Source organism: Bombina bombina, chromosome 8 (genome assembly GCF_027579735.1).
Source record: "Bombina bombina isolate aBomBom1 chromosome 8, aBomBom1.pri, whole genome shotgun sequence".
Classification (NCBI taxonomy): Eukaryota; Metazoa; Chordata; class Amphibia; order Anura; family Bombinatoridae; genus Bombina; species Bombina bombina.
This window is the reverse complement of record NC_069506.1, coordinates 17,121,594-17,143,369: the sequence shown is the minus strand read 5'-3', so window position 1 is coordinate 17,143,369 and position 21,776 is coordinate 17,121,594. Positions and strand designations below refer to the sequence as shown.

General features: G+C 39.7%; 1 protein-coding gene and 1 long non-coding RNA gene across 2 annotated transcripts in view; one reads left to right on the top strand and one right to left on the bottom strand.

Annotated features, from left to right (window-relative positions):
- LOC128638278 (uncharacterized) overlaps positions 1–21,776 on the bottom strand; it is a 332,607-nt gene that overhangs the window by 101,573 nt on the left and 209,258 nt on the right. The gene's annotated exons all lie outside the window — the stretch shown is intronic.
- The window catches only part of LOC128638281 (uncharacterized), a 66,886-nt gene continuing 48,334 nt past the window's right edge, over positions 3,225–21,776 (top strand). The window contains exon 1 of the long non-coding RNA XR_008399080.1: positions 3,225–3,296. This is a non-coding gene — a long non-coding RNA (uncharacterized LOC128638281). The remainder of the gene's footprint in view (positions 3,297–21,776) is intronic.

Genomic DNA, 21,776 nt, shown 5'->3' with positions numbered 1-21,776 from the left:
AAAAGATAGATAATCCGTTTATTACCATTCCCCAGTTTTTCACAGAAAACACGGTTATATTAATATACTTTTTACCTCTGTGATTACCTTGTATCTAATCCTCTGCAGACTGCTCGTTATCTCAGTTATATTAATATACTTTTTACCTCTGTGATTACCTTGTATCTAAGCCTCTGTAGACTGCTCCTTATCTCAGTTATATTAATATACGTTTTACCTCTGTGATTACCTTGTATCTAAGCCTCTGCAGACTGCTCCTTATCTCAGTTATATTAATATACTTTTTACCTCTGTGATTACCTTGTATCTAACCCTCTGCAGACTGCCCCTTATCTCATTTATATTAATATACTTTTTACCTCTGTGATTACCTTGTATCTAAGCCTCTGCAGACTGCCCCTTATCTCAGTTATATTAATATACTTTTTACCTCTGTGATTACCTTGTATCTAACCCTCTGCAGACTGCTCCTTATCTCAGTTATATTAATATACTTTTTACCCCTGTGATTACCTTGTATCTAATACTCTTCTGACAGCCCCCTGATCACATGACTTTTTATTTATTATCTATTTACTTGCATTTAAGCCAATTAGTGCAGTGTCTTCCAAAAGCCACGGGCGTGAGCACAATGTTATTTATATGGCTCACATGAACTAGCACTGCCCTGTTTTGAAAGCAAATACAAAAGCATGTGATAAGAGGCTGTCTGTAGTGGCTTAGAAACAGGCAGAAATGTAGAGGTTTAAGGTTTTAAAGTATATTAATATAACAATATTAGTTGTGTAAAGCTGGGGAATGAGTATTAAAGGCGTTATCTATCTTTTTAAACAATAACAATTTTTTTGTTGACTGCCCCTTTAACGGTTGAGTTTTGGTATATCAGTCTGCATATAGCTATATACAGACACACTGCTTATTAAGATTTTATGTTGACTTGTATGGAACATGTTCTTATTGCCTTTTTTCTCATTTGTCTGCAATGTGCAAAACCAAATGTCATTTCTGTAACTTTAAAACCTCACAAAAAACCCCCCAAAAAAACTACATGGGCTTGGTCACATAAATAAGTAACAGGTTTTCTTGTAAGCAATAAGCCAAACAGAGCCAGGACTTCAGAAGACACAGAAAACATACCAGCACATGTTTCATAGCTCTGAGTATTTCATTTAACTGTAACAGAAGAGGGAGCAATTTTCTATTTTATTTTTAAACACCACCAGTCCTGGCAAGCCAGATCTTTATCTAGCTAATAGTGTGACTTGGCATTGCAATTATATTTTAGTATCCATGGAGATAAAGGTTTGTCTGTGGGGTGACATAGGAATGTATGCTTCATGCAAATCTGACACTAATATTAAAGTAAAGTGTCATGATCATATCACAACCAATTGAAAGTGCTGGATGAGAAACCTCTGTCTTAATGAGATCATCTTGTTCTTCTTGCTCAGAGTTTAGAACCAAAAACCATTTCCTGAGTTTACAGACAGCAATAATGTAACAATAGCTTTATTCACTCACTGCTGTTTGTCCCTTTCATCTTAGTTTGGGAGACAACTTAAAATGTACCTCTTATTTTTAATAGTGAGTTTTTGTACATTTAAAGAAACATTAAAGTGTATACATAAAATAATAGGTTTCCTTATTTATTGTGTGTATTAAAATGTGGTTTAATTAGTATTTGTGCTGCCCTAGGCACAGGGAATCTGCTGCCTCTAAACATCCTCCCCCCCAAAAAAACTTCATCTCATATTTGTCTCTTAAATGTCTCAATACAAATGCATCACTTCTAGGTATTTAAAGAGACAGTTAACACATTTTGAGTTTTTGTGCATTTGTTTAAAAATAATATGCTCATAGCCTTTTCTTTCTTTTTCACTTGATTCCTGTACGGAAAAATGTCCCTGGATTCTTTTAATGTTGACAGCTATGATACATTTGTTTATAAGACAACAAATTTGCTGCCCTTCTGAACACCAGTGAAAGCTGTGCTGCTGTCATCAGAGGGTTAAGCTGTTATATTCCCGATGATAGAAATATGAGCAGATTATAAGTGATAGTGAAATTAATTGCTAATTGGTTTAATTGCTACCCTTTAGAAGCGTTTTTATTTCAGCTGCTTTTTCTTGTGGTTAATCATTTTAATGGTGCAGCAATTGGCACAATAATGATATTTAAACAAGAGTTATCACTCATTATTCACAAACTGTATCTTATTTACCTCCTGACATGCAACAAAAGAGGTCTCAGCTGAGACTGAGCCCATCAGGAGTGGGGTGCGAGCTTCACCTGCATCAACTCCAGCCCCTCTGTGATCCCCCCATGCAAAATAAGGATCACTGTTTAAAGGGACGTTGTACACTAGATTTTTCTTTGCATAAATGTTTTGTATATGATCCATTTATACAGCCTGGGTGTGTGTTTGTGCAAATGTATAGTTTTGCTTATTTTTAATAACATTGTGCTGATTTTCAGACTCCTAATCAAGCCCTGTAGTGTCAGATGTACAGTATACTGAAGTATACAGACTCCTGCTGGCTCCTGTTTATGTTATCTGTATTTTCATATGCAGGGAAGAGGCGGGGGGGGGGGGGGGGTGTCTGCTTTTCTTGTTTCCCAGCCCCTTTTACTGGGTGTCCCAGCCTAACCTCATCAAATGTTATCTTTCATGATTCAGATAGAGCAGCAATTTTAATCAACTTTCTAATTTACTCCTAATATTTTTTCTTCATTCTTTTGCTATCTTTATTTGAAAAGCAAGAATGTAGGTTTAGAAGCTGGCCCATTTAGGTTGTGCTTGCTGATTAGTGGCTAAATGCACCCACCATTTAACAAGTGCTATCCAGGGTCTGAACCAAAAATTGTCTGGTTCCTTAGCTTAGAGGCCTTCTTTTTCAAATAAAGATAGCAAGAGAACAAAGAAAAAATTATAATAGGAGTAAATTAGAAAGGTGCTTAAAATTGCTTGCTCTATATGAATCACGAAAGAAAGAATTTGGGTTAAGTATCCCTTTAACAATATGGTAGCAGTGTTTCCAAGATGGCTGCCACATTCTACTATTGCAGTAAAAGCTACCACTGTATGTGTGCAAGAAGACTGTGCAAGAGCATATCTTCTGGCGCTGACTAACCAAGGGGGAAGGAAGAGAGATTGCAACAGTCAGGGCACTGTTGAAATACAGAGCCCTTCCGTTGTCTTTGTCCAGAGGTGCAGTGCGGTATAGTTTTGCCTCTGGCGCAGACACTTCATGTATCCTGGGTTAGTGAGCTGCAGGTTCTGCTCCCTCACCGCTAAGGTAAGGAAGCTCTAGTGCTTAATGTGATTTCTTATTAACCAGGTGACAGAATAATGACAGGTTAGTGATGTCACCCAAATAAATAAATTATATTTACAAATTGGTTCCTACTTCTTTCCATCTATATATTTCAGCCTTATTATAAAAAATGTTTGTAATGAACAATTTTCTAATCGATTGGTCAATGTTTTTGTAATGAAGCTTACTGAAGAACATTTGAAATATATTTTTTACTAGTTGCAGATTTCTGAGCATCGGTAGTCACACAGAAAGTCATTAAAGAGGCATGAAACCCAAAAAAAAAATTTTTCAGCAAGAAAATAAAATTTTTAAAAAATTTACATTGTACAGCTTCTGTTGTTTAGGGGTTAACGTCTGCTAACACTGGAAGTAATGGTTTAACTTGAGGTTTCAAGGCCATATGAGGCCTCCCAAGCAGCTTGATAAATGGAGCCCTTATACAATGTGATTTTGTTTTATAGTCAAATTGTGATCTGGAGAACACACATCAAATAGTGTGTCACATTGTCTCATAGTGCGACTTAACAGCTCTGCCTTCCAGTTGTGCTGAATCAAACTATATTTGGATGTGTGCATATCTGAGAGGTAGTCTGGTAAGCCCCTTAGAAAATGCAGAGCTGTCAAACTCTATAAGACATTGTGACATGATATTTTAGTTGTTTTCTTGAGATTACACCATGAATATGTAAAAACAAACTATAAAGTTAAAAACATGTACATTTAAATATTTACAATGATACTTTATTGAAGATGTTTTGAATTAATAATAATAATGATTATGACAGTTTAAAAAACAAAATCTTGCAAACATAATGATATATTTATTAGTAATAAATAATAGTAACATTAATATTAATAGATATTTCTATTTCAAATGGTCACTGGGGCATCTTTTTCTCAAAAATATAGAACAATATGTTTAAAAAAAAAGTTTTCAATAAAAATTCAAATTTAATTAAAAAGAGTGAGGAACTGATTCAAACTTTGAGAGACCAGTGCTATAGTATTTTGTTCTTTGTGAGATCACAAGATACACAAGGACAGTACACTTTTTATCACACATGACAGGTGTTACAATGTATAATGACAGCTACATAATATGAGACACACATTCTGTAGGGTATATGTGTTTAATATTTTAAGATTTGTGAAGATTAGTTCTAAGTATTTTCCTTGTAGATTTATAACAACTAATTATATTCTTATTCTCCTGATGTGAATTTATCATATGATTTGCTCAGTATGTGCAGAGCATAAATCAATATGCCAGTTATGCAGATATGTTTCTGGATTAAATTGAATTTCTGTGATTATTTTATACACAAAAAGTTTCCAGTCTAAGGTCACATCTTGGACTGATGAAGTCATATAACTATTAAAATGAATAGACTTGGCAAAAAAACCTTGATAAAAAGACAACAAACTATCAGTCTTTCAGAATAAACTTTAGTAAGCTTGTACATAAATGAACACAAAACTTTTAGATACACAAGGGCTGAAATCGTATATGAATGCACCAGCATTTTTTGTAGTTAAAGGGACAGTCTACACCTTATTCATCTTAAAGTCTTACTTTAGGTTAGGCTGCAAATATTCTCCTGCACACTTTCTAGGGCTGCGTTCAGGCAGCGCTCCAAGCGAACTGGGACTCGCTTGGAGCGTTTTCTTAAGACTTGCAAATGAGACGCTGGGCGTTTTTTGAGTGCTCTGATGACGTAATTTCCAGCGCTTCCAGTGTGCTGGAAAAGCTGGGACTTTTTAGAGCAAGCTCAGACTTGTTGCTCGTGAAGGCTGCCATGTTTTTATTTATATATATACATACATACAGTAAGTGTAACGCCAAATAACTACATGGACGAATAGATACCCAAGTGCATTTATTTTAAGGAACATAAAAGTATTCTTTATAAAGGGGTTGACAGATTAGTTTAAATGATATAAGCTACCCAAAATGTACAGTACTAGACTAATACTTTTTTAAAAGCCAGGCTATTTGGTTTTAAAATAAACCACACTAATTAATTAAACATATATTTCAAACTAAAACATGTGTTGTAAACTGCAATATATATATATATATATATATATATATATATATATATATATATATATATATATATATATATATATATTGTAAACAAGCTACACACATGCTCAACCCTCTGCCCTATATATATATATATATATATATATATATATATATATATATATATATATATATATATATATTACTGTTACCCGTGACGTGTGCAAGGAGGGGGCAAGGGAGCTTAAACGTTCGCATGCGCAAAGTCCATTATTGTGCAGCAGATCCCTTTGCGCATGCGAACGTTTTTTCTAAGCTCCCTTGCTTGTGACGTCACCTAGCGCCACGTCATTGCTGGGGTAAAAGTGCCTCCACTAGCTCCTGAGCGCTGCCCGAACGTAGCTTAGATCATGCAGCAGTAACAGTAAAAAAGTTATTTTAAAATTAATATTGTTTCTGATCACTTTGAAATGGCTGCCAAGCTCCGCCCACGGATGACATCATGATCTGGCCTCCATCTATGCACTATGCTATATTGCATTGATAGTGTGTTGAATCCAATAAGTGAGTCTTTTGTAACTACAAGTGATGAGTTAAGTGCTGCATATGAAAATCCTAAATACTGCTGCAATAGGTAGTACTTTTTAAGACCTGAAATTATCCATTATTATTAATGGTATAGTACTAGGTTTGCCACCTCGGCCATGTATTCCTGGACACTAATGAGTTACACATGCTGCAGGGTGTGCAGAGGGGAACATGAACTGTGCTGCTGGACAGCACAAAAATACTGACACACCAAATATGATATTCCAAAGGGTCAGAACGACAAGGCAGGTTCATCTGTGCTGGCACCTAGTGGGACACTCCTCTCCATACATCAAAGTACTAAATAAGATGCCAGCAACTCCGCTCAGTTTTATAACGGATGATGTTGGTGTAACTGGACTTTACAACCTAGAGACTCTGGGACTGTTACAAGATATAATGGCTCTTTTTGAACCCTGGGAGACTTTTAAAGTTCTGAGTGATGAACGATCACATTCCAATATCCTCCCTCAAACCTCTTGCAGACACGGAGTGGGATGATGCTGTGGACAAATGAGTGTGATGTGTTCTAATCAGCACAACGCTAGTTACGTTACACTGTCTACATAACCATATCTCTGTAGGTTTATGATGTTCACTGTTTTATATTTTTAGCAGATTAATCCCTCTTAATATCAGTAGAGAATCATTAGCTTTTCATCTTCTTTATTTTATACCAATAATATTTTCTGCTTCAGGTGTTTTTTTAAATATTCCTGTTCACTCTGTAACTTTTAGTCTTTTTAGCACTATGTTTATACATAGCATACAGAGCTGCAATTTAGATGTGTTATGGCTTTGCTGCATGCTGCTAATTTATATGTATGGGGTATGAGGGACCGTTAGGGTTTCACGTATTTTAAGTACTGCTTGAGCTGGGGACTGTGTCTGTTTGGTACTGCATATGCTGGGCATTGTTTGTGCTTGGTGTTGTGTATGCTAGGTACTGTGTGTGCTGGGTACTGTGTGTGCTGGGTGCTGTGTGTGCTAGGTGCTGTGTGTGCTAGGTGCTGTGTGTGCTAGGTGCTGTGTGTGCTAGGTGCTGTGTGTGCTAGGCACTTTGTGTGCTAGGTACTTTGTGTGCTGTACAATGTGTGCTAGGTTCAATGCGTGCTAGGTACTGCGTGTGCTCGGCAAGGTGGGTGCTGGGTACGGTGTGTGCTAGCTACAGTGTGAGCTAGGTACAGTGGGTGCTAAGTACAGCGTGTGCTAGGTACAATGAGTGCTAGGTACAATGAGTGCTAGGTACAATGAGTGCTGGGTACAATGAGTGCTGGGTACAATGAGTGCTGGGTACAGTGTGTGCTGGGTACAGTGAGTGCTGGGTATAGTGTGTGCTGGGTACAATGTGTGCTAGGTACAATGTGTGCTAGGTTCAATGTGTGCTAGGTTCAACGTGTGCTAGGTACCACGTGTGCTAGGCAAGGCGGGTGCTGGGTGCGGCGTGTGCTAGATACAGTGGGTGCTAGGTACAATGCGTGCTAGGTATAATGTGTACTAGGCACAGCGTGTGCTGGATACAGCGCGTCCACAGTACAGTGTGTGCTAGGTACAGTGTGTGCTAGATACAGTGTGTGCTGGGCACTGTGTGTACTGGGTACGGCGTGTGCTAAGTACAATGAGTGTTAAGTACGGCGTGTGCTGGGTACGGCGTGTGCTGGGTACAGCGTGTGCTCAGTACAATGAGTGTTAAGTACGGCGTGTGCTGGGTACGGCGTGTGCTGGGTACGGCGTGTGCTAGGTGCAATGAATGCTGAGTGCAATAAGTGCTGAGTGCAATGAGTGCTAGGTACAGTGGGGGCTCCGTACAGTGTGTACTAGGTACAATTTGCATCTCACTTGTCTCTGGAATTTTTTCTTGTTACCCACATCTCTAGATGTTGGCAGAATCTGCTCTCAATCTATATGGACATATCCATTACTACATAGTACAACAATTTTTTCCTGACCTGCTCTTTGGAACATTGAATTTAATTTATAAGCATCACCTCCCCCCCCCCATATTCTGAGCCCACACTAGGGTTCAATCTTGGTGAATTATTTTCACCACAAATCCCTGCAGTTTACTTATGATGTATCAATGTTTTGACAGCTATTGCAACCGGACCTGCGTGTCCGATCCTTTTTGTCTGTGTATGTTTGAACAGGGGTCCTGCCTGTCGACAAGTGTTACCTTTCATTCTAAAACTGAATAAAAATTAATTTAAAAAAAAAAAATACAGTAAAAACATAAATACACTTTTACGTATTATAATATTTGTATTGCATGACATTAGCATACTCTTTACACTCCTTGGTTAATAGTACAGTATCATGTCACATTAAGACACTCTGGAATAGGACTACACTTTTAGCAAAAAGAAGATTGTTAGTAACATTGGTAAGTTAAGTGTTGGGGTGGAAGCCAGATTGCAGGGGTCAAGAAAGGAGATGGAGGACAGGAAGTAGGTTAGGCGGTCGTAAACTAGTTTTTCTAGGAGTTTTGATGTTAGTGGAAGCAGTGATATGGGACAGTAGTTTGTAGTAGAATAAAAATCTATGGAAGGTTTTTTGAGGATAGGAGTGACCTTTGCATGTTTGAAAGAAGATGGGAATAAACCAGTAGAAGGGGATAGGTTGATGTGAGTAAGTAGTGAGCGTGTAAGACATAGAAGGTATTAGAGATGTGAAGGGATAGAGTTGAGTTGGGAGGTAGTGAGGCGTAAGTTAGACCGTAAGGAGCCCACTTCATTCTCAGTGGCTGGAAGGAAGATGCAGGGAGTGGCAGAAGGGGTGACTGGGGATGGAGATGGAAGATTGCAGGCTTGTGTCAGGATGTTGCTTTGGGTAGTATGCTTTTTGTTTAAAAAGTAGTTTGTCAGGTCTTGAGCACTGAAGGTGGAGTGGACATAAGAGGTGGTGCAGGAGGGTAGGGGAGAGAGTTGAAAGTAAAGAAGATCAATTTAGGTTTGGAGGAGACAGTAGATATTAAAGAAGAGAAGAAGGTCTGCTTGGCTAAGTGAAGGGAAGATGTGTATGGTCATGATGTGGAGATTCAGTTGGGAAACTGAAAAGAAGAGCTCTGCCAGGAGCCATAGGTCAGTCAGTTGAGCACAATAGCAAGTGTAAGTAATCAATATCAATTTTTACAAAATATTTTAAAAAAGCAATATTTTGCTTTAGCTCCTCTTAACTGGTTGCTTGTAATATCCACAAAATAAGGGCACTAATAGCACTTTAAAAATAAGCCATCTGAGGCTGAGATCGGTCGCACTTTTACCAAGCTCCCAGAGCGTATCTATAATATCCCCTAAATCCCTACCCAAAATTCACAGAGTTTCCGCTGCTACCCTCCCCTCTATTGCTACCTGTGTGTGTGTGCATGTCTCTGTTACTGCCTGTGTGTGCGTGTCTGTCTATTGCTACCTGTGTGTGTGTGTGTGTATCTGCCTATTACTGCCTGAGTGTGTGTGAATGCCTATGTATCCCTGCCTGTGTGTGTGTATCTGCCTATTACTGCCTGAGTGCGTGTGTATGCCTATCTATCCCTGCCTGTGTGTACATGTCTCTGTCTATTACTGCCTGTGTGTGCATGTCTCTGTCTATTACTGCCTGTGTGTGCATGTCTCTGTTACTGCCTGTGTGTGCGTGTCTGTCTATTGCTACCTGTGTGTGTGTGTGTATCTGCCTATTACTGCCTGAGTGTGTGTGTATGCCTATCTATCCATGCCTGTGTGTGTATGCCTATCTATCCCTGCCTGTGTGCGCATGTCTCTGTCTATTACTGCCTGTGTGTGAATGTCTCTGTCTATTACTGCCTGAGTGTGTGTGTATGCCTATCTATCCATGCCTGTGTGTGTATGCCTATCTATCCCTGCCTGTGTGTGTATGCCTATCTATCCCTGCCTGTGTGTGCATGTCTCTGTCTATTACTGCCTGTGTGTGAATGTCTCTGTCTATTACTGCCTGTGTGTGCATGTCTCTGTTTCTGCCTGTGTGTGCGTGTCTGTCTATTGCTACCTGTGTGTGTGTGTGTATCTGCCTATTACTGCCCGAGTGTGTGTGTATGCCTATCTATCCCTGCCTGTGTGTGCATGTCTCTGTCTATTACTGCCTGTGTGTATAGTATATTTTAAAAATAAACAGCTATTACAGTTCTTTATCAAATTATTTATGTGCAAAAAAAATAAAAAAATAATTGTTATAACTTTTCTAAATAATTGTAATAGACCCCTAAATATGTTACAAATACACCTTGTGAGGCTTCACAGCTCTTTGCTTTTCCAGGTGCCTGCTCACTAGTACACTACAGGGTGCCTGGTAAGTACAGACACTGCTATAGCTGCATTTTATTCTCTTCATTGCTTACTATAAAATCTGGTGTCTTTTTTTAACTGTGTGTTGTTTGATGACACCGACTGGTGCAGCTGCCTGTGTATAGTCACTACCTCTGTTATCTAACTGCTTTAAAGTACAATATTGTCACATTATGATTGAATGTGATTTGTATCTGCATGGGCATGTCCGGGCACATCTCCTCCTGTAACACCTGTATATAAGTGTGAGCATTACAATGTGCTGTTTAAAGGATTACTTTCTGTTATAATTTTTAAGCCAAACAACTAACATATTAAAGTTAATAAACATTAATTAAAATTTACTGACCTATATTTTCTCCAAAACGAAGTTTCATAACGTTATAAAAGTTATTTCTTTTATTCGCCGATGATGTCACGTTATCCTGCCCACTATTTTCAGCACTGCATGTTCAAAATACTTAAACCAATGAAATTGTGTTTAAAGCGCCATTTTGAAACCTAGGTATTGTAAACGGATTGGTACAGAGCAAAGGATACCCACGGAGTGGGTTTGGAAAACAATTAAATTTGCAGACAAGATTTCTGATGTACGGTAGAGATATGTTAATGAAATGCTATTGATAAAAAGCGTATTTGGGGTAGTTAGTTAGTAACAGGCATAGAAAATATTTACTTACAGTGGCCCTTTAACCCTAACCCCAGGTCTTTAGGTACAATCACTGTGTGCTGCTGTCATTATTTGCTGCTAACTTCCAGATGTACACAAACTGTCACATGTAGATTGTTTGTTCTCTATGCCTTTACTTGAACGGCACAGGGCTGCATCTGTTACATAGACTGTGTGTGACAGTGAAGTTGAGGCTCACTTAAAGGGACATGAAACACATTTTTTTATAATTCAGATAGAGCATACACTTTTAAATAACTTTCCAATTTATTTTTTAACAAATTTGTTTCATTCTCTTTGTATCATTTTGTTGAAAAGTATTTGCAGGTAGGCTTAGAAGCTGCTGATTGGTAGCTGCATATATACATGCCGTTTGTCGTTAGCTTTCAGTGAGCACCCAGCACTGTGTTACTGCTCCTTCAACAAAGGATACCAAGAGAATGAAGCAAATTATATAAAAGTAAATTGGAAAGTTGGTTAAAATTATATGATCTATCTGAATTATAAAAGTAAATGTTTGGGTTTCATGTCCTTTTAATCTATCTGTTGTACAGATCCCAAGTGGCTGCTTCTCTGTAGTTGTAGCCCAAATAGAAAAGGGGGGGGGGGTTGAGTGGCGCTATTAGAGCTGAGGAATATAAAATTGAACGATTTTGATAATACAATCTTTACAGATCTGAAAACAAATTACCATAAAGAGATATAAATAATCAATAATAGAGTATTAGTGTTTTAGAAATATATATTTAATATACACAATACAAAATAAAATAAAAGATATAAAATGGCATAAATATGCAAGAGACAAAAGTCTAAAAATAGTTGTGGCCACAACTGTCTCTTTAAAAGCACATGCAATTGGAAAAGGCAGTTTGGTAATACAGGTATAAATGTCTAACGGACCGATATAATTGAGCAATGAGTCGCATAGTCCTTGCTTTATATATTGCTTGAAGGAGTTATATCTAAGAAATACAAAACACAGTCCTAGCAATATATGACAATGAAAGATTAAATACAATAGATAGCGCTAGACAATAATACCCACTGGATGATTATAGAGAGCAAGTCCTGTAAGGGAAACTGAACCCAATTTTTTTCTTTCATGATTCAGATAGAGCATGCAATTTTATGCAACTTTCTAATTTACTCCTATTATCAAATTTTCTTCATTCTCTTGGTATCTTTATTTGAAATGCAAGAATGTAAGTTTAGATGCCGGCCCATTTTTGGTGAACAACCTGGGTTGTTCTTGCTGATTGGTGGAAAAATTCATCCACCAATGAACAAGTGCTTTCCAGGGTTCTGAACCAAACAAATAGCTTAGATGCCTTCTTTTTCAAATAAAGATAGCAAGAGAACAAAGAAAAATTGATAATAGGAGTAAATTAGAAAGTTGCTTAAAATTCAATGCTCTATCTGTATCATGAAAGAAAAAAATGGGTTCAGTGTCCCTTTAAGAATAGACTAGGGTCCAGATATTTTGTTTTTTAATCACTGTGTTAAATAGCCCAATACACGACCCCTCACATCACATGAGATCAAACATCAAACGCAAACCGCTAGCAACACAGGATCTGTAAATGTTTATAGATGTTAAATATTCACTTGATATTTAGTTATGTCACTGGATAGAACGGAGTTCTGTTGTGTAAAAATATAAGTTAAAGGGACACTAAACCCACATTTTTTTTTCACAATTCAGATAGAGCAGCAACTTTCTAATTTACTCCTATTATCAATTTGTCTTCATTCTCTTGCTATCTTTATTTGAAAAAGCAGAAATCTAAACGTAGTAGCCGGACCAATTTTTGTTCAAACCCTGGATAGCGCTACATTTAGCCACCAATCAGCAAGCACAACCCAGGTGCTGAACCAAAAATGTTTACGTTCCTGCTTTTTCTAATAAGGATAGCAAAAGAATAAAGTTTTTTTTTTTTAATAGGCTTAAATTAGAAAGTGAATTATGAAAGAAAAAAATATTAGGTTTAGTATCCCTATAAGCAGATGTAGCTATTTTTGATGAAAAAGCTTTTGAAACATTTATTTTTGCAGTTTTACTTAGCACATTTACTAAACCTAAACTTTACTAGAACTTTAAAGACAGCCAAAGTGTAACCGGTGCTTTCTTGTGCCATTTCAATACAAGTAAGGCAGAGAGTAAGCAGTGACAAAGATCATTTCAGCAATGACTCCTCATACAACTCACCGCTGACTCTCAGAACAGTTACTGTTGTTGAATGCTGGTGCACAAGGCCTGGCTTACAGAATATGTGCATATGCACTGAAACAATAATAGTGTTCATTAGAAACATTTTTGCAAATCCTATACTATAAAAGGCCAAGTGTGTTTGTCTGAAGCTGTCATGCGCAGTAGAGACTGCGCGCGAGGACAAACACACCTGGCCTTCTGAACTGCAGACTCCGCCCCAGAGTGAGAATCGTGACGGGCCGCCGGACGTGACGTGGGCATGAAGTGGGCGGGGCACGGGCGTGACATGGACGGGCCCGTGAAAGGCCATGCGGAGAGCTCAAAAGAGGGGAGAGAGGGCGTAGGGAAAACATAAGAAAGGGGAGAGAGAGATCAAGAGGGGGTATAGAGACAGAAAAAGAGGGAGAGAGACAGCAAAAGAGAGGGGAAGGGAGAGCAAAAGAAAGGGGAGAGAGAGATCAAAAGAGGGGAGGGAGAGAGAGATCAAAAGAGAGGGGGAGGTAGAACAAAATAAAGGGGAGAGAGAGATCAAAAGAGGGGAGATAGAGACAGCAAAAGAGAGGGAGAGACAACAAAAGAGAGGGGGAGGGGAGCAAAGAAAGGGGAGAGAGAGGTCAAAAGAGGGGAGATAGAGACAGCAAAAGAGAGGGGGAATGAGAACAAAAGAAAGGGGCAGGGCCGTTTCTAGGGGCGGGCAGACCGGGCAGTGGCCCGGGGCGCATTGGGGAGCACTTTAAAAAAAAAAAATTTTATTTTATTTTGTTAAAGTGGCAATGCTTGCTTGATAAACTACTGGTATAGCAAAGGTTAAAATACACAGATTACAAGCATATACATTTTTGAAAGGAAGCTGTTATGTTAATTGGCTGCATTGGATGTCAATCATACTAATGGAGCAACAAGATCACAAAGGGGGCATGTTAAGACCAGATAACTACTTAGAGATAAAACTGAAAGTAAAAAGGAGAGGAATCACCCTGAGGAAAGTAGGAGACTGTCTCACTGATCTGTGATGCTTTATGCATATGACAAATTATACATGGTCTTTACATAATGATATGTACATATTTTTTCGTTTTACTGAGCTAAATTTAAAAAGGTGCTTTATAAAAATTGGGTTTCCACATACTAAGGAACAGGTTTTCTGTTAAGGACTGTTGAATAAAAAAAAATCTTTTTGACATGCCTTTTTTTGTGTGTATTTATTTACTTAGGCCTAGATTTGGATTTGGCGGTAGCCGTGAAAACCAGCGTTAGAGGCTCCTAACGCTGGTTTTAGGCTACCGCCGGTATTTGGAGTCACTCAAAAAAGGGTCTAACGCTCACTTTTCAGCCGCGACTTTTCCATACCGCAGATCCCCTTACGTAAATTGCGTATCCTATTTTTTCAATGGGATCTTTCTAACGCCGGTATTTAGAGTCGTGGCTGAAGTGAGCGTTAGAAATCTAACGACAAAACTCCAGCTGCAGAAAAAAGTCAGTAGTTAAGAGCTTTCTGGGCTAACGCCGGTTCATAAAGCTCTTAACTACTGTACTCTAAAGTACACTAACACCCATAAACTACCTATGTACCCCTAAACCGAGGTCCCCCCACATCGCCACCACTCGATTACATTTTTTTAACCCCTAATCTGCCGACCGCCACCTACGTTATACTTATGTACCCCTAATCTGCTGCCCCTAACACCGACGACCCCTATATTATATTTATTAACCCCTAACCTGCCTCCCACAACGTCGCCGCCAGCTACCTACAATAATTAACCCCTAATCTGCCGACGGAAAAGCGCCGCCACCTACATTATAGCTATGTACCCCTAATCTGCTGCCCCTAACACCGCCGACCCCTATATTATATTTATTAACCCCTAATCTGCCGCCCTCAAAGTCGCCTCCACCTGCCTACACTTATTAACCCCTAATCTGCCGAGCGGACCGCACCGCTACTATAATAAAGTTATTAGCCCCTAATCCGCCTCACTAACCCTATAATAAATAGTATTAACCCCTAATCTGCCCTCCCTAACATCGCCGACACCTTCAACTTCAATTATTAACCCCTAATCTGCCGACCGGAGCTCACCGCTATTCTAATAAATGTATTAACCCCTAAAGCTAAGTCTAACCCTAACACCCCCCTAAATTAAATATAATTTTAATCTAACGAAATTAATTAACTCTTATTAAATAAATTATTCCAATTTAAAGCTAAATACTTACCTGTAAAATAAATCCTAATATAGCTACAATATAAATTATAATTACATTGTAGCTATTTTAGGATTAATATTTATTTTACAGGCAACTTTGTAATTATTTTAACCAGGTACAATAGCTATTAAATAGTTAAGAACTATTTAATAGTTACCTAGTTAAAATAATTACAAAATTACCTGTAAAATAAATCCTAACCTAAGTTACAATTAAACCTAACACAACACTATCATTAAATTAATTAAATAAAATATGTACAAATAACTACAATGAAATAAACTAACTAAAGTACAAAAAATAAAAAAGAACTAAGTTACAAAAAATAAAAAAATATTTACAAACATAATAAAATATTACAACAATTTTAAACTAATTACACCTACTCTAAGCCCCCTAATAAAATAACAAAGCCCCCAAAATAACAAAATGCCCTACCCTATTCTAAATTACTAAAGTTCAAAGCTCTTTTACCTTACCAGCCCTGAACAGGGCCCTTTGCGGGGCATGCCCCAAGAAGTTCAGCTCTTTTGCCTGTAAAAAAAAACATACAATACCCCCCCCCCAACATTACAACCCACCACCCACATACCCCTAATCTAACCCAAACCCCCCTTAAATAAACCTAACTCTAAGCCCCTGAAGATCTTCCTACCTTATCTTCACCATACCAGGTTCACCGATCCGTCCTGAAGAGCTCCTCCGATGTCCTGATCCAAGCCCAAGCGGGGGGCTGAAGAGGTCCATGATCCGGCTGAAGTCTTCATCCAAGCGGGAGCTGAAGAGGTCCATGATCCGGATGAAGTCTTCATCCAAGCGGGAGCTGAAGAGGTCCATGATCCGGATGAAGTCTTCTATCAACGGCATCTTCAATCTTCTTTCCTCGGGAGCCATCATCTTCCATCCGACGCGGAACATCCTCTTCTCCCGACGCCTACTAGCCAAATGACGGTTTCTTTAAATGACGTCATCCAAGATGGCGTCCCTCGAATTCCGATTGGCTGATAGGATTCTATCAGCCAATCGGAATTAAGGTAGGAATATTCTGATTGGCTGATGGAATCAGCCAATCAGAATCAAGTTCAATCCGATTGGCTGATCCGATCAGCCAATCAGATTGAGCTTGCATTCTATTGGCTGATCGGAACAGCCAATAGAATGCGAGCTCAATCTGATTGGCTGATCGGATCAGCCAATCGGATTGAACTTGATTCTGATTGGCTGATTCCATCAGCCAATCAGAATATTCCTACCTTAATTCCGATTGGCTGATAGAATCCTATCAGCCAATCGGAATTCGAGGGACGCCATCTTGGATGACGTCATTTAAAGGAACCGTCATTCGGCTAGTAGGCGTCGGGAGAAGAGGATGTTCCGCGTCGGATGGAAGATGATGGCTCCCGAAGAAAGAAGATTGAAGATGCCGTTGATAGAAGACTTCATCCGGATCATGGACCTCTTCAGCTCCCGCTTGGATGAAGACTTCATCCGGATCATGGACCTCTTCAGCTCCCGCTTGGATGAAGACTTCAGCCGGATCATGGACCTCTTCAGCCCCCCGCTTGGGCTTGGATCAGGACATCGGAGGAGCTCTTCAGGACGGATCGGTGAACCTGGTATGGTGAAGATAAGGTAGGAAGATCTTCAGGGGCTTAGTGTTAGGTTTATTTAAGGGGGGTTTGGGTTAGATTAGGGCTATGTGGGTGGTGGGGTGTAATGTTGGGGGGGGGGTATTGTATGTTTTTTTCTACAGGCAAAAGAGCTGAACTTCTTGGGGCATGCCCCGCAAAGGGCCCTGTTCAGGGCTGGTAAGGTAAAAGAGCTTTGAACTTTAGTAATTTAGAATAGGGTAGGGCATTTTGTTATTTTGGGGGCTTTGTTATTTTATTAGGGGGCTTAGAGTAGGTGTAATTAGTTTAAAATTGTTGTAATATTTTATTATGTTTGTAAATATTTTTTTATTTTTTGTAACTTAGTTCTTTTTTATTTTTTGTACTTTAGTTAGTTTATTTCATTGTAGTTATTTGTACATATTGTATTTAATTAATTTATTGATAGTGTAGTGTTAGGTTTAATTGTAGATAATTGTAGGTATTTTATTTAATTAATTTATTGGTAGTGTTAGGTTTAATTGTAGATAATTGTAGGTATTTTATTTAATTAATTTAATGATAGTATAGTGTTAGGTTTAATTGTAACTTAGGTTAGGATTTATTTTACAGGTAATTTTGTAATTATTTTAACTAGGTAACTATTAAATAGTTCTTAACTATTTAATAGCTATTGTACCTGGTTAAAATAATTACAAAGTTGCCTGTAAAATAAATATTAATCCTAAAATAGCTACAATATAATTATAATTTATATTGTAGCTATATTAGGATTTATTTTACAGGTAAGTATTTAGCTTTAAATAGGAATAATTTATTTAATAAGAGTTAATTAATTTAGTTAGATTAAAATTATATTTAATTTAGGGGGGTGTTAGTGTTAGGGTTAGACTTAGCTTTAGGGGTTAATACATTTATTAGAATAGCGGTGAGCTCCGGTCGGCAGATTAGGGGTTAATAATTGAAGTTAGGTGTTGGCGATGTTAGGGAGGGCAGATTAGGGGTTAATACTATTTAATATAAGGTTAGTGAGGCGGATTAGGGGTTAATAACTTTATAATAATAGCGGTGCGGTCCGCTCGGCAGATTAGGGGTTAATAAGTGTAGGCAGGTGGAGGCGACGTTGTGGGGGGCAGATTAGGGGTTAATAAATATAATATAGGGGTCGGCGATGTTAGGGCAGCAGATTAGGGTACATAGGGATAATGTAAGTAGCGGCGGTGTACGGAGCGGCAGATTAGGGGTTAATAATAATATGCAGGGGTCAGCGATAGCGGGGGCGGCAGAATAGGGGTTAATAAGTGTAAGGTTAGGGGTGTTTAGACTCGGGGTACATGTTAGGGTGTTAGGTGCAGACGTAGGAAGTGTTTCCCCATAGCAAACAATGGGGCTGCGTTAGGAGCTGAACGCGGCTTTTTTGCAGGTGTTAGGTTTTTTTTCAGCTCAAACAGCCCCATTGTTTTATATGGGGGAATCGTGCACGAGCACGTTTTTGAGGCTGGCCGCGTCCGTAAGCAACTCTGGTATCGAGAGTTGCAGTTGCGTTAAAAATGCTCTACGCTCCTTTTTTGGAGCCTAACGCAGCCATTCTGTGGACTCTCAATACCAGAGTTATTTTAGAGGTGTGGCCAGAAAAAAAGACAGCGTTAGCTACGCAGGTCGTTACCGACAAAACTCTAAATCTAGCCGTTATTGTTTACAAATGCTTAATAATGATGGGTGTGTGTATGTGTCATTTACTCCATAATAACAATGGCAAGTTTTCACAAACTCACCTGTGAGTGCTTGTGTCTGCTATTACTGCCTGAGTGTGTGTGTGTGCCTAGCTATCCCTGCCTGTGTGTGTGTGTGTGTGCCTATCTATCCTTGCCTGGGTGTGTGTGCCTATCTATCCCTGCCTGTGTGTGTGTGTGTGTATCTGCCTTTTACTGCCTGAGTGTGTGTGTGTGTGTGTGTGTGTGTGCCTATCTATCCCTGCCTGGGTGTGTGTGCCTATCTATCCCTGCCTGTGTGTGTGTGTGTGTGCCTATCTATCCCTGCCTGTGTGTGTGTATCCCTATCTATCCCTGCCTGTGTGCGCATGTCTCTGTCTATTACTGCCTGTGTGTGAATGTCTCTGTCTATTACTGCCTGTGTGTGCATGTCTCTGTTACTGCCTGTGTGTGCGTGTCTGTCTATTGCTACCTGTGTGTGTGTGTGTGTGTGTGTATCTGCCTATTACTGCCTGAGTGTGTGTGTATGCCTATCTATCCCTGCCTGTGTGTGCATGTCTCTGTCTATTACTGCCTGTGTGTATAGTATATTTTAAAAATAAACAGCTATTACAGTTCTTTATCAAATTATTTATGTGCAAAAAAAATAAAAAAAATAATTGTTATAACTTTTCTAAATAATTGTAATAGACCCCTAAATATGTTACAAATACACCTAGTGACATATTGCAATCCTTTAGAAAATCTTACCTGATGACTTTTTTGCAAAGTTCAACTTTAAAGTCTATTGAAAGTTTTGTAGATACATTTTGAATACAAATTTAAAGGGATTGATATGCATTAAACAAATAAATATGCATAGCTATAAGAAAAGTATAAATATAATGGCAATTAGTAAAATATATTTTTAGATAATATCAATATATTTGGAAAAAACATTGTAGCAGAAAAAGGACATATTTAAAGGTATAGGAAATTCAAAATTAAACTTTCATTATTCAGGCTACACCAAAAAAATTTAAGACAATTCTAATATTCTTATTCTCTTGGTGTTTATTGTTGCATATGTACATATCCTTAGCAGCACCAATGCACTACTAGGAGCTAACTGGTGGTTGGCCGCAACACACATTTGTCTCTTGTCATTTGCTCACCAGGTGTGTTCAGCTAGGTCCCAGTAGTGCACTGCTGCTTTGGAGCTGACCTCTAAATGACAGAGTGACGTGCAAGGTCTAGGAGGGGGACTTTAGAATCTGTGAGGGGGGAGCATTTTGGAATTTTGCCCTGAGAGACAGATTCTCTAGAAACGGCCCTGAAAAGGGGAGAGAGAGAGAGATCAAAAGAGGGGAGATAGAGAGAGCCAAAGAGAGGGAGAGAGACAGCAAAAGAGAGGGTGGAGAAAGTGGAGAGAGAGCAAAAGAGAGGGGGGAGAGTGCAAAAGAGGGAAGAGAGAGCACAAGAGAGGGGGGAGAGCACAAGAGAGGGGGAGAGAGAAAGAGCAAAAGAGAGGGGGAGAGAGCGAGCGCAAAAGAGAGGGGGGAGAGAGCGCAAAAGAGAGGGGGGGAGAGAGCGCAAAAGAAAGGGGGAAGAGAGAGAGTGCAAAAGAGAGGGGGAAGAGAGAGCGCAAAAGAGAGGGGGAAGAGAGAGCGCAAAAGAGAGGGGGAAGAGAGAGCGCAAAAGAGAGGGGGAGAGAGAGAGCGCAAAAGAGGGGGAGAGAGAGAGCGCAAAAGAGAGGGGGGAGAGAGTGCAAAAGAGAGGAGGAGAGACAGCAAAAGAGAGGAGGAGGGAGAGAAAAAGAAAGGGGAGAGAGAGAGATCAAAAGAGGGGAGATAGAGAGTGGGAGGGAGAACAAAAGAAAGGGGAGAGAGAGATCAAAAAAGGCGAGATAGAGAGAGCGAGAGAGACAGCAAAAGAGAGGGCGTTGAAAGTCTAGAGAGAGCAAAAGAGAGGGGGGAGAGAGCAAAAGAGGGGAGAGAGAGCACAAGACAGGGGGGAGAGAAAGAGCAAAAGAGAGGGGGAGAGAGACAGCAAAAGAGAGGGGGGGAAAGAGAGCAAAATAAAGGGGAGAGAGAGACCACAAAAGAGAGGAGGGAAAGAGAGTTAAAGAAAGGGGAGAGAGAGAGCAAAAGAGAGGGGGGGAGAGAGAGCAAAAGAGAGGGGGGGAGAGAGAGCAAAAGAGAGGGGGGGGAGAGAGAGCAGATGAGAGGGGGAGAGAGCAAAAGAGAGGGGGAGAGAGCAAAAGAGGGGGATAGAGAGAGCAAAAGGGAGGGGGGAGAGAGAGCAAAAGAGGAGGGATAGAGAAAGCAAAAGAGGGGGGATAGAGAGAGCAAAAGAGAGGGAGAGAGAAAGCAAAAGAGGGGGGATAGAGAGAGCAAAAGAGGGGGGATAGAGAGAGCAAAAGAGGGGGGATAGAGAGAGCAAAAGAGAGGGATAGAGAGATCAAAAGAGAGGGGGAAGAGAGAGACAGCAAAAGAGAGGGGGAAGAGAGAAACAGCAAAAGAGAGGGGGGAGAGAGAGAGCGCAAAAGAGAGGGGGAAGAGAGAGAGAGAGTGCAAAAGAGAGGGGGAAGAGAGAGAGCACAAAAGAGAGGGGGAGAGAGAGAGCGCAAAAGAGAGGGGGGAGAGAGAGAGAGCAAAAGAGAGGGGGAGATAGAGAGAGCAAAAGAGAGGGAGAGAGACAGCAAAAGAGAGGGGGAGGGAGAGCAAAAGAAAGGGGAGAGAGAGATCAAAAGAGGGGAGATAGAGAGAGCAAAAGAGAGGGAGAGAGACAGCAAAAGAGAGGGGGAGGGAGAGCAAAAGAAAGGGGAGAAAGAGATCAAAAGAGGGGAGATAGAGAGAGCAAAAGAGAGGGGGAGGGAGAACAAAAGAAAGGGGGGAGAGAGAGATCTAAAGAGGGGAGATAGAGAGAGCAAAAGAGAGGGAGAGAGACAGCAAAAGAGAGGGTGGAGAGAGAGAGCAAAAGAGAGGGGGAGAGCACAAAAGAGGGAATAGAGAGAGAGAGCATAAGAGAGGGGAGAGAGCACAAGACATGGGGGAGAGACAGCAAAAGAGAGGGGGAAACAGAGCAAAATAAAGGGGAGAGAGATACCGCAAAAGAGGAGGGAAAGAGTTAAAGAAAGGGGATAGAGAGAGCAAA